Consider the following 13,764-nt stretch of genomic DNA (forward strand, 5'->3'; position numbering starts at 1 on the left):
TGGACGTCCACCCACACTGCACAGGTACAGCCTGAAAGCCATCCAAACTATGTCAGCTCAAGCTTGTACCCAAACATCTATTCTTTGAAGTGTCAATAGTTCAATGTACTTGGCACAGTCCAACTCCCTGAGAATCCGGGCAGTTTGTCTTTGCTAAAGAACCAGATTTTTGGCCTGAAGTTTGTTGTAGAGCCTCAGGCAAGTTTCAGGAAGCAGAAGTCTAGTTGATAATGAGACTGGAAAACTGTTGCTAACAGACTGTAGCCATGAATGGATATCCATCCTATCATCAGTGTTTTTCCACATCACCTTGAAAAGCTGTATAGTGTGCCACTGAAAGATCATCTGGCCATCTTTTTTTTTCCCCCACTTTAGAGTCTTTCAAAGTTTTTCTGGCACTACCTATCTATATCTCATATATATAATATCTTGGGAGAAAGGAAGGCCTTTCTTGGTACAAAACACAGGAGTCACACAGGAAATAACTGACTAATAATAATTTTAAAACTCTCTATGTATGGTGCACCTGGGTAGCATAGCTAAGGGTCCGACCACTGGTTTCAGCTCAGGTCATGACCTCGAGCCCCCTATCCATCTGTCTCTATGCTCAGTACAGTGTCTGCTTTGGATTCTCCCCCTCCCCCTGCCCCTCTTGCTCATGCTCTCTCCCAAATTAGATAAATAAATCTTTAAAACTCTCTATGATTTATAAAAGTGCCAAACAGAAAAAAAATCCAAAAATTCCAATTGGAAGATGAAACACATTTGCCATAACACATGTTTCAACTGGTATAATCTGACTCTCAAATTTGAGGTCAGAATTATTCAAAATATTCTCTTGGTCGAATTATCAGGATGCCCAACATGTCTTTCTTGATACTCCTGCCTTCAAATTGTCCAAGCAGAGGTGCCTGCTTCCAAATTCCAGGTAAAAGAGAACTGGAGAATTTAACCCATTTACATCTGGCCTCTTTCTCACTGCAGTGCAGCTTCTGTTGCTGCCACATGTGGTCACTGTTGAACACCAGCTCTGCACAATTTCTTATGTGTGCCTACTATGGCAATAATGCTGTCACCGGCTCACAGTTCTATGAGGGCTGAAGTCATAGAGGAATGATGACCTTAATCCATGCAGTGCTATGATAGACATCACCTTGAGAGCCCAAGCAATGAAGAGTGCCTCAGTTTGCCAGAAGTTCATTCCCAGCTCATGGCCTCCAGAAGGGGCTCAGAAGGGGCTCCAATTATACTTGCACACTGTATCAGAGCCACCCTGGCCCCCTTCCCCATCCATGGGCATTTAAACCTGATATTGATCTCAGGTCTCAACTCCAGGTGTCCCTCATGGTGAGTTTCCCTTTGGGACTCTCAGGACTGTTTCCTGTCCCCTCTGAGATCATCTCAATCTACAAGAGAGGTTCGAAAACAAAACTCAAAAGGAAAGGAATTGGGTAGAAGACATAATATTATCTTCCTGGGAGGCTTCCTGGTGCCTCGGCAAATTTGTTTGACCCTTTCAACAGTTACTGTTTCAACATACCAAGGAATATTTGGCTTTGGACAATCATAGATAAACCACAAAAATGTTCCAGTTACATCTTTCCCTAGGGGTGATGCCTGCCAGTTTGGCTCCTATTTGGAACTTAAGAGGCGCCATTCAATTGACTTTTCCTTGTTTAACAGTGACTAAACTATCTTCAAAAAGAAGCACCTAGAAACTTCCTACAGTTCTGCCTACATAGTCCTTGACATAGAGCAAATCTCCTTAACAAATCTAGTTTTAAAAATCACTAAGAAGGGGATCCCTGGGTGGCTCAGCGGTTTGGCGCCTGCCTTTGGCCCAGTGTGCGATCCTGGAGTCCCGGGATCAAGTCCCGTGTCGGGCTCCTGGCATGGAGCCTGCTTCTCCCTCTGCCTGGGTCTCTGCCTCTATTTCTCTATATATATATATATCATGAATAAATAAATAAATAAATAAATAAATAAATAAATAAATAAATCTTTAAAAAAATCACTAAGAAAAACAAATATATATAAAGCCCAATAGAAAAATGGGCTACACAAATATAAAAAACGAACAGAAAAAGAAATAAGCCTTGAAAAGATGTTCGATCTAACTAAGTCGTAGGTAAATAAATGAAAATTGGAACATCTGTGTATACCTTTTAAAACGACTCCTTTCATACTGGCAAAATCAAAACAATTGCTATTATAGTTCAGGTAAAGATGTACGAAACATTCATTTTCATATGTGGCTGATGACAGTGTAAACTGTCATGACTTTTTTTGGAGAGAAATTTAACAATATCTATTAATATTGGAAATGCTCTTAACTTTTGCCCCGTCAATTCTATGATGAGGTTTTGTAACTCCTAAGAACAATATGCTCTCAGATTCTCTTCCTATGTCTTTAACTCATTTCATACTCGGGTCTCTCTTCTTCTACTGTTTTCTGTTGTCCTTTACGCTATTTCTTCATCTCTTCTCTTTCCTCAATAACCTCTTGAACAGTCTGCATGTTAATTGACACTCCCTGCAACTAAACCCAGGCCCACTCCTTGTTTTCTATCTTCAGGCTCCCAGTTAGTCTAGCTCCATCCATATCACAGATAGAAACTAGAGACAACTCTTGGTCTTTTGCATCAGAAAATCTCCATTGGTAGATCCCTGGTCCACCATAGTTTGACTCTTCATAGCTGGTTTCAAAACGATGATGGGTAAGTTTTACGTATTTTATGAATTTAGGACAACTTTAAAACATAGTTATGCCAGGGACCTTCTTCAGACCCATTAAATTATAATCTCTAGTGGTACATCCAAGATATTTAAGAAATTATCCAAAATTTAGAAATAAGACAAAGAGAGGACATAATATTGGGCCAGGATGTCATTTACCAATCTCACTTATGTATTATTTAATCATCTAGAGGAATCTGCTTTTGTTTGATGTGCTATTTACTATTGACTAAAGGGCTAGATTTTGCAATAAACCTAAATATGTTGTAAAATTATATATTGTAATATTTAAATGTAATAGATAATTACATATTTACATATGTGATTCTGTCTAGGTGAAATATAACCTCAAAAAAATCTGTATTTAATTTAGCAATCTTATTCTATCATTCCTTTTTAAACGCCTATAAATAACCAGTTCCTCAAAATGCCCTTTATTTTTATTTTATTTATTTTTGTTACAGATTTTATTTATTTATTTAAGAGAGAGAGAGAACTAGGGGAGGGAAGGGGGAAGAGGAGAAACAGAAGCAGAAGCAGAATCACTGCTCAGCAGGGATCCCAACATGGGGTTTGATCTCAGGACCCCAGGATCATGACTTGAGATAAAGCAGATGTTTAATAGACTGAGCCACCTGGGCAGCCCTATTTATTCATTTTTTAAAGTAGGCTCCACACCCAGCAATGTGGGGCTTGAACTCACACCCTGAGATCAAGAGTCGGATGATTAACCAATTGTACCACCCCTCCAAATCCCTTTAAATTGGTTTTTTACTTCATTTTACTTCAGGTTGGATGTGTGTTATCTTTGGCTTATTATTTGCATTAAGGAAACTATCCATAGGATGTGAAATTTCTCTCTCTGTTGTGATATTTTATGTTGCCATACTCACTGTCCTCCTAGCATACGTTATTTTATATCTTGGATTCTCAACCTTTTATTCATAATACAAACATTCTAAACATAGAATAAAATTTTAATACATTCTTTGTGGGCAAAATATATCTTATATGCAGACAAATATTGCAATTCCAATTTTTAAACATATGTAGCTAAAGGAAGCGTGTCTAAGAGCAGGAGAGGTGCCTGACCACTAGTGAGCACCTTTTTCCTCAATCGGGCACCTGGCAACCAAGTCTGCATGAACTCTCAGCACTTGGGAGTTGGGCATCAGAGAAAGTACTATGTACTTGCTCTCTATACCTTTTGAAAAGATAGCTCTTCTGGGGCACCTGGGTGGCTCAGTCGGTTCATTGCCCACAGCTAGGGTCACAATCCCAGAGTCCTGGGATCAAGCCCCACATCGGGCTCCCTGCTCAGTGGGAACTCTGCTTCTCCCTCTCCCTCTGGCCCCCCCACCCTCGCTTGTGCTGTCTCAAATAAATAAATCTTAAAAAAAAAAAAAAAAAAAAAAAGACAAGACAGCTCTTCTAAGTAGTTAAGAAACTGTCTTTTCTGCCTGGGAAAGCATCTTGTTTTCACTTTTCAAACATCCAAGCTGATGTTTGACCTAAAGGTTTATTTTTCTGTGGAAGCATGATGGTTTTCAGAACATGAAGGAAAGAGTGAGATATACTTTCTATTAATAGTAGTCAAATGATGTCCTTATCCTGGATCTTTTCTCTTAGAGATTTTCAGTGGAGTCCACTGGGGGATGTGTATGCCTGAGGATCTAGCATTTCTTCTCTTCCCACAGCACTTGATCAGTAAGTGATGTAAGGTGTCATTGATGTTAAGTTGTGGCATAAATAGCACAGCAGCCTCATGGTCCTCATGGGGCCAACATGGAGGCGTACCTACTGTCTGCAGAACTCCCCTGTGCCATGGAGCCAGTTTCCCTTCAGGCTTTCTTGATACCACATGCTTCCTTGCTTGGTTCCTTCTCTTCCCAGCCCCACTCTCTGACCTCTGTAGGTTCTTCTTAGGAACACTCCCTAATAAATCAGTCTTAAAATTTGCTTCTGGGAAACCCAACCTAATACCCTAAGTTTGCCTGGGCCCATAACGTATAAAATGTTTTTGAAATAATAATTTCCTCCACGTTGTTCTGAGCTCTCTTGACAAACCAAAATCCTGGGGGTTTTATTTGTTTAGTTTTGTTTGTTGGGGGAAGGAAGTCAGGCCTTAGGTAAATCCTATGAACCACCTTCCCTTTGCTGAAAATCAATCAATCAATCAAACAAACAAACAAACAATATTCCTTCTGGAATAAAATGTCTTTCTCAGTTTTCTAAGGTTCTTTCTCTGAATGGGACAGCCACAAAGCAAACCACATGGATGACACATTTTGTCAGCCGTGTCCATTCAAACGAGGATGGGATTCCCAATCAGTCTCTGGAATCTCACTCAGTTGCCCTCTCAGACTTTCCCGACAACATTCCCAGGCCATTTGAAAATTCTCTTTTCTGATAATGCTTTCAAGAGACTCTCAGTGGAGTGTTTATGTGGACTGTGTGGAGTGAACAGCAAACACTTTCAAATCTGAAATGACCGACTAATATTCATCATCGGTTAGTAAGTCAAATCATGTCACGGTCTGTTCAACATCCTCCAGTGGTTTCCCATATCACTCGTAGAAAAAATTAGATCCTTTATTTACATAGTCAGCCCATGACCTTCTCCTCCTGACCACCCCGACCCCACTCTGACCTTGTTCCCTGAACCTACCAAGCATACTCTGATCTCAGAGCCTTTGCACTTGCTCTTCCTCCTGCCATCACACTCTTCGTACAGTTACCCATGTGGCAGTTACCTCACTGCCTTCAGTTCTCTTCCCAAATGTCACCTTATCCCTAAGACCTTCTCTGACCATTCCATGAAAAATAGCAACTCACCTACCTGTAACACTCATACCTTAGTTCCTGTATCCCTTATCTTGTTTCATTTTTGTTGCTAGAACTCTTATTTCCATCTGAAATGCTTTAATTAGCTTGTTTGCCTGTCTCTTTCTAGCTGGAATGTAACGCTACGAGAGCAGGGTTTATGTCTATTTTCTTCACTGCCATATCCCTAGCACCTAGAACAGGGTAGGTAGGTATTCAATAAATACTTGTTGAATGAGTGAATGAATAAATTAAAGAGGTTACATTAAGTCTATGTTCCTCTCCCTCTGTAAGTGGGATAATTAGATGCAGGATTCAACATCCTACTCCCAGATTTGTTTTTCTTCTCCCTTTTAATTTTCTTTTTAAGTTTTTGTTTTAATTCCAGTTAGTTAACATAGAGTGTTGTATTAGTTTCAAGTGCACAATGTAGTAATTAAAGCACTTTTTAATTTTTAGTTATTTTTTTATTTTTAAGATTTTATTTATTTATTCATGAGAGACACAGAGAAGGCAAAGACATAGAGGGAGAAGCAGGCTCCATGCAGGGAGCCCGACGTGGGACTCGATGCTGGAACTCCAGGATCTTGCCCTGAGCCGAAGCCAGATGCTCAACCGATGGGCCGCCCAGGTGTCCCCAAACTCTTTTTTATTTTGAAATTTAATTCTTAAATATTTTTCTTAATAGGTGTTTTAATAATTATAAGCCCCTCCTTGCAATAAATCAAACATTACAGAGATGTATTAAAAAATGGTTAAGAATCTGTTTTTGGAACACTAGATTGATACTAAACATCCAAAATATAACTTCTGACACAGTGGCTACACACATGGATTCTAAAATCAGACTGTCTGGATTCAAGTTTATTGGATCTGCAAGCTCAGACATGTTACTTCAATATCTTGATGCCTGATTTTGCTTTTGTACAACGGAAGTAATAGCAGAACCTTCCCATAGAATCGCTGTGAGGATTAAATGACTTCATTAAAACATGAACAAAAACTCAGAATAGTATATATCATACTGTAAACACTAAGCAAATTATCTAATTTTTTTCCCACTTAACAATGGATCTTGGAGTTCATGCCAATCACAGTACCTACAGATTAAACTCATTCTGTGACTAGATGCATTAACATTCCCTGGTATGCATGAGCCAGGGATATATATTTTTTCAATCTTTTTCCATGAGAGACATACAGATTTTTGTGGTATATGTGCTAAATTAAATACTCATGACTGCAAGACCTATACATTGGTGTATTATTTCTCTAGGATAAAATTCCCCAGAGTGAGACTACTGGACCAAAAGATCTGTCTTATTTAATTTTAACAGAAGTTGCCTAATTACTTTCTAAGCTACTAGTAATAATCCACACACCCACAAATAATATATATCTGTCCCTTTTTCTGCATCCTCACCAGAAATGGAAGCTGTGACACTTTTAAAGTTTTTGTCAAGTGATGACCAAAAAATGGGATCTTGTTTTTATTTATTTTAAATTTCCAAACTATTAATGAAATTGATCATTTTTTTCAAATAGTTATTGCCATTTTCATTTCCTTTCTTATAAATGCCTATTCACATTCTTTATCCATTATTCAGTAGGATTGTTTATCTTTTACTCACTGACTTGTAAAAGGAACAAAGGAATGCTTTGTTTACTACATATATTGTAAAATATTAATTTTTTTCTATTCTATTTGTTTCTGGATTTTGTGATGCATCTTTTTTATTTTCTGCTTTCATATGGTCAAATAAAGCTACTGTTACTTTGTGGATTTTGGCTTTCCTGAGTCTATAGTTTTTATAAAGAAATTCTCTCTTAGTGCCAAGTAGTAAAAATATCACTCTAATTTCATTTAATATATTTATTATTTATAATAATATTATATTATTTCATTTAATCTAATTTATTATTATATTTATTTTATTTTATTATTTACAATATAAATAAAATACTTTTTATTTATATTTTTTTCATTTTATATATTATTTTATTCATTTATTTATTTTTCATTTATTATTTATTATTTAGTAATATTCAATCCACTTGTAAGATATTTGTGTATGTGAAAGGAGACTAGAACTTTTCTTATAGATAGGTAGGTAGTTAGGTCAGCACCATTTATTATATAAACCATCATTTGTCCTTGTTTTATTAAGTTCCTATATGTTGATCTGTTTCTGGACTTTCTATTCTATTCTTTCTTTTTTTAATTTTATTCTATCAATATTTGCAGTCCTGCACTAAAACTGTATGAATTGGAGTCTTTTTTTTTTTCATTTTTATTTTTTGGTTTTCAAAATATTTTAAATTTACTTAATTCTTTTTTTCTTGTTTTTCAGCTTTATTGTGCTACAACTGAAAAAATTGTAAAATATTTATTTATTTTAAAGATTTATTTAAATATTATTAAAAGATTTATTTATTAAAAGATTTATTTATTTATTTTAGAGAGACAGAGCATCATGGGGAGAATGGGGAGAGAGAGGGGGAGAGAGAGAGTCTGAAGCACAGCTCAATGTGGGGCTCAGACCCATAGCCTGGAGTTTATGACCTGAGCTGAAACCAAGAGTCAGGCACTTAACCAACTGAGCCACCCAGGCACCCCAAGATTGAAGATATTTAAAATGTACAGCATGATGATTTGATATGTGTGTACATTGTGAAAGGATTTCTGTCATCTAGTTAATTAATACATCCATCACCTCACATATGGACCTTTTGTGTGTGTGTGCGTGAGAACATTTTACTTCCACTCTCTCAGCAAATTGTAATTACACAAGATGGTATTAACTACAGTCACAGTTGTTTCATATATTGTCTTAATAATTGGTGAGATGTGTCCGTCTCAGTCCTTCTAAAAAACTATTGGTCACATTTAGATATTTAACCTTCTATCTTCACTCTGAAGTATTTTGCCCAGGTTTTTTTTTTTTTTTAAGCTTATTGGGATACAAGTTAGAGTGCCAATACATGAATCTCATTTATCTGGAAAGAATAGACATTTTTCTTGGAGTGAGTCTTCCTCTCATCCAAAACAAAAATGTCTCTCAAGTTACGTGCATCTTATATTATTCAGAAAGATTTTCCAGTCTGCTTCATATAGGTCCTATACCTTCCTTTTAAAAGTTATTCCTAAGAATTGTATAGTTTTTGTCACTATTATAAACTGAATCTTTTTCTCCACCTTTAAAGATTTTTTTTAAAAAGATGTTTATTTATTCATGAGAGACACACAGAGAGAGGCAGAGACACAGGCAGAGGGAGAAGCAGGCTCCATGCAGGGAGCCCAATGTGGGACTTGATCTGGGATCCAGTGATCACGCCCTAAGCTGAGGGCAGATGCCCAACCATTGAGCCATCCAGGTGTTCCTTATTCAAAGATTTTATTTATTTATTTATTTATTTGAAAGCCAGTGAGCAAAGCAAGAAAGAGAGAGAGAGAGAGAGCACACACAAGCAGGGGAGGGGGAAAGGCAGAGGGAGAGGGAGAAGTAGACTCCCCACTGAGCAGGGAGCCCAACTCTGGGCTCAATCCCAGGACCCTGGAATCATGACCTGAGCTGAGGGCAGGCACTTAACCAACTGAGCCACCCAGGTGCTCACCTCTCCACTTTTCTTTCTTTCTTTCTTTCTTTCTTTCTTTCTTTCTTTCTTTCTTTCTTTCTTTCTTTCTTTCTTCTTTCTTTCTTTCTTCTTTCTTTCTTTCTTTCTTTTTTTCTTTCTGTCTTTCTCTTTCTTTCTCTTTCTTTCTCTTTCTTTCTTTATTTTATTTATTTATTCATAAGAGACAGAGAGGCAGAGACACAGGCAGAGGGAGAAGCAGGCTCCATGAGCCCTGAGCCCAGGCAGATGCTCAACCGCTGAGCCACCCAGGCGTCCCTCCACTTCCATTTCTAATTGATTATTAGCAGACTCTAGATTCTTTGTTTTATTATGTCAGGTAGAAGAAGCATCTCATTCCCAGCATTATCAAATTATCACAGATATTCTTTTTTCTTTTAACATTCATCATCGTTCTAGCTCTAAAAATTTATAGTGCATTTGGAAAGCTATTTCTGCTTTATATCATGTGCTTTATATATAACTCATAGATTTTCCTTTACCAGAAAGGTTTAACATAGTGCTTAGTTTTTAGCTATGAACCAAAAGGTATGCTACGTGAATATTTATGAGAAGGAACTCTAAGCATGGAGGATTTGAATTGAACCTAAGTTTCTCTGGAAAAGATTATGTGTCTAGTACCTGCCACTTCTGTGTCCATTTATAGATCCTCCCTTGAGTAGTATTTTATAACTTAGTCCTCTGACTCAAGGTAAAATGGCCTCATAGCAATATGAACAAGTAGGGACGTTAAGAGATTTTGCATAAGGATAAGCTCTTATGGGAATCCACCCAGCTGCCAAAACTGACTTTGAAGGTTTAGCGAAGTGAAGGAGGCCCAGAGGGACTGTCATACAGTATCAGTCATGATCAGCCATCTGTCAAAACTACAGGGTCCAAGGAGAAAGTGTCCAGGTTCCTCCTAGCGGTGAAACTCTGCAACAGCAAATCAGAAGTGATTCCCAGGTCAGGATAATCCTAAACATTGGCCAGGAAACTTAACCAAAGACAACAGAACCACAGTCAACTGTGGTTTGTACCAAACAAAGTACTGGTTGGAACTTGGCAACCAGGACTTAGGCCAAAAATCAGGGCTACCAGTCAAGGAAGCAAGCAGGAGAGCAAGAGAAGGATCCAGCTGTCATATCTGATAACACTAAGCAGTGGTTTGGGAGTAGCTCTTGAACCCAGTGGCTGCCAGTATAGCACCAGATCCCAGGTCTGACCCCTTAGTTCCTTGACGTCTCCACTCTCAACGACTTTGTGGAGATTCCACCCACCCCATCCCACCCACTCACTCACATCATAATTAATATCTAGCCCTTGTCAATGTCAATACCTGAAACTCCTCCACAATCTCAGCTTTGACCTTTTGGACCACCTCCTACCTGTACCTCCTGTCTTCACTCCTTCTGCTACCTGAAGGCCAACTATCCTTCATCCTCAGCAGATGGCATTTCCTCTGCACTCTCACTGTCCCTCACACCCTTGATGTCCTTCTCTCTTCCCTCTTTACCCACTTGAATTCCACAGGCAGCCATTATAATCACTCCCTTGCGTGTTGGCTTGACTCACTTGCCCCTGACTCACTTCAGTGTACTCGTGGGGCAAAAGCACAACTCTGGTCCAGCTGGAGATTCTTCTGTGTTTGCTCCTCCACATCCACTCTCCATCCTTCTCTACTCTGCTCTGTCTGGTAGGTGCTGCCCTTTACAGATGGTTGCACAGGACCCTTTTACCCTTTAGCTGCCAGCTACATTCAACCAACAAGAGGTGCAGGCAGGAAAGGGGAGGAAAGAAGAGTAGGGGTATTAATCCCCTGCTCCCTCCATGTCAGGCTGCAGTTCAGCAGCGGCTGAGTTTCCCTAAGGCCAGAGCCTGGACTGACGGGTCCTCCTCCTGCAGCTGCACCTCTCAAGGAGTTCTGATAACTGCCCATCTCCTGCCCTTTCAGCCTGGGTGTGATAATGGCTCCCTACTGCTGCCAGCCCTCAGGTGCTGCACCATCCTTGCTGGTCCCCTTGACGTTGCTTGTACCTTTGAAAATTGGTCTTCCTTTACATTTTCTTCACGTAATTCCTCTTGGGAGTACCTTCCCTTTTCTTCCTGGTTTAAATCCAATTCTTAGCCCATTCTGTGTCTGCACCTGTGTAGCTAAATATGACCAGAGAAAAACCACAAACTCTAGACAAGTTGAACTTTTAAATTTATAAACAGAAACCACAGCTGGGCCCCTAATGTCTACAGGCAATCATACCGTATATCTCAAGATCCCTTATTCTCCCACTCTCTCAGATAGTCTTTCACACCTTCTCCCCTTTTCTTAAACCCCCAAACCTCATCCTCATCTTCATTTTAATAGGTTTTGTTTCCTAAATCACTGGGAAAATGGAAATATCAGAAGAGAACTCCCCCAGACTCACACCATCTCATGTACTTACCAAATGGCATCGTCTCCCACATGCTCAGCTTTCCTGTCTATGGCCATAAATGAACTACCCAAACTCTGTACAAAGCCAATCCTGTACATGTGGACTCTGACCCTTTTCATCTAATCAAGAACATTGCTCTAGCAATTTTACTTTGTCTCTCTTGCACTTCAATTTTTTCACTCTACTTCTATTTCTATTTCTCTCTATTCTCTCCTTATAAGTCATATTTCTCCCATTTAAAAACAACAGTGAGGGGCCCCTGGGTGGCTCAGTCAGTTAAACATCTGCCTTTGGTTCAGGTCATGATCCCAGGGTCCTGGGCTCAAGCTCAGCAGGGAGTCTGTTTCTCCTTCTCCCTCTCTCCCTCCCCCTGCTTGTGCTCTCTCTCTCTCTCTCTCTCTCTCTCTCTCTCTCTCACAAGAATAAATAAAATCTCTAAAAAATAAAAATAAAAAAATAAAAATAACAGTGACAACAGCACCTCTCTTATTAGTTCCTGCCCATTTCTTTTCCTTTCCATTTGTAGCAGGATTCCTAGAAAGAATTGTATATACTAACTGTCTCCACTTACTTTCCTTTTATTCTTCTTGAGTCCTCTCCAATCAGGTTTCACTCCCAATGACTCCCCTGAAATTGCTTTTGGCGGGGTCACCAATGACCTTCATGTGGCTCATTACAATGGGTAAACCTCAGACCTTGGCCTGCCACCAGCTTACGATGCTATCCCTCTTTCTTACTATTCTCCCAGCACACCACATTCTCTTGCTTTTCATCCTACCTCTCTGGTTGCTTCTTCCCAAGTTCTGTTGCTGTTTACTTCTCTTAGTTCATCCTCTTACTGTTCAAGTTCCTCAGAGCTCAGAATCAAACCTCTTATCTATCCTCATCTTGATAACTTAAATCAGTTCCATGTCTTTAAATAAAATCTATATGCTGATCATTCCCATATTTACACTGCTCTTGAACTCCAAGCTCAAGAACCCAAGTGCCTACTCAAAATTTTGACTTGGTGTCTGATAGTTTCAAGACAAATCTCTCTCTATCTCTCTCTCTCTCTTTTTTTTTTAAGATTTTATTTATTTATTCATGAGAGACACACAGAGAGAGGCAGAGACACAGGCAGAGGGAGAAGCAGGCTCCATGCAGGGAGCCTGATGTGGGACTCGATCCCAGGACTCCAGGATCATGCCCTGGGATGAAGGTGGTGCTAAACCATGAACCACCAGGCTGCCCAGTTTCAAGACAAATCTCTTTATTTCTCCCTATTCCCTAAACTTGCTCCATGTCAACACCCCCTCATCCATAGTCCTTCCTTTCTCAGATGATATCCACTCCAATATTCTAGCAGCTTGCAGAAAAAAGATGAAGTTTTTCTTGACTTTCCCTACCATTACCTCTTATTTTGTCTCCTTCTCTAAGCCTCTTGTTCAATCTGTTCCAGCTACACTGGCTTCCTGATTATTCTTTGAGCATGGAAGGCACATCCCTGCCATAGGGTCATTGCCCTAGCTTATCCTCTGGCTACCGTGCTTTCCCTCCAAATATCCTCTAACTTCCTCCCATCTTTTAACTTTGCCCAATTCTCATTTTCTTAATAAGGCTTACCCTGACTGTTTCATGTAATACCACAACACACAAATACACACACACATATGCATGTGCACACCCCCTGATCTACTTTCTCATTTTCTCATAGCACTTACGCCTTAATCATGTTGTTTGTTGTCTCTCTCCAGTACTGGAATATAAGCTCTATAAGGTCAGGAATCTTTCTGTTGGATTCACTAACGTATCCCAAATGTTTAGAACAGCACCTGTCACATAGTAGGCACTCAAATATTGAGTAGGCACTCACATGTTGTTGAATGAATAGGAGATAAATTAAATACTAAATCTTGCTGGCTTAGTGTAGGAATTCAAATCTGTTAACATCCTGCTTATCTCAGACAAAATGGGATCAGCCACCAGGCCAGGTCAGAGCTTATAGATGCAGTCTAGCTCAATGGATCTGGACAGGAGAGTCTAGTTAATGCAGAGGTAGATGTAGGGAAAGGAGGGGGAGAAAGGGCCAGAAGCTCCCCCAAATCTTGGAGCAGTGTAAGCCTTAGCTGAGAGGTCCCTTGTCACTGCTGGTTGGAGTTTGGAGAGTTCTACATGGTCC

Source organism: Vulpes vulpes, chromosome 8 (genome assembly GCF_048418805.1).
Source record: "Vulpes vulpes isolate BD-2025 chromosome 8, VulVul3, whole genome shotgun sequence".
NCBI lineage: Eukaryota > Metazoa > Chordata > Mammalia > Carnivora > Canidae > Vulpes > Vulpes vulpes.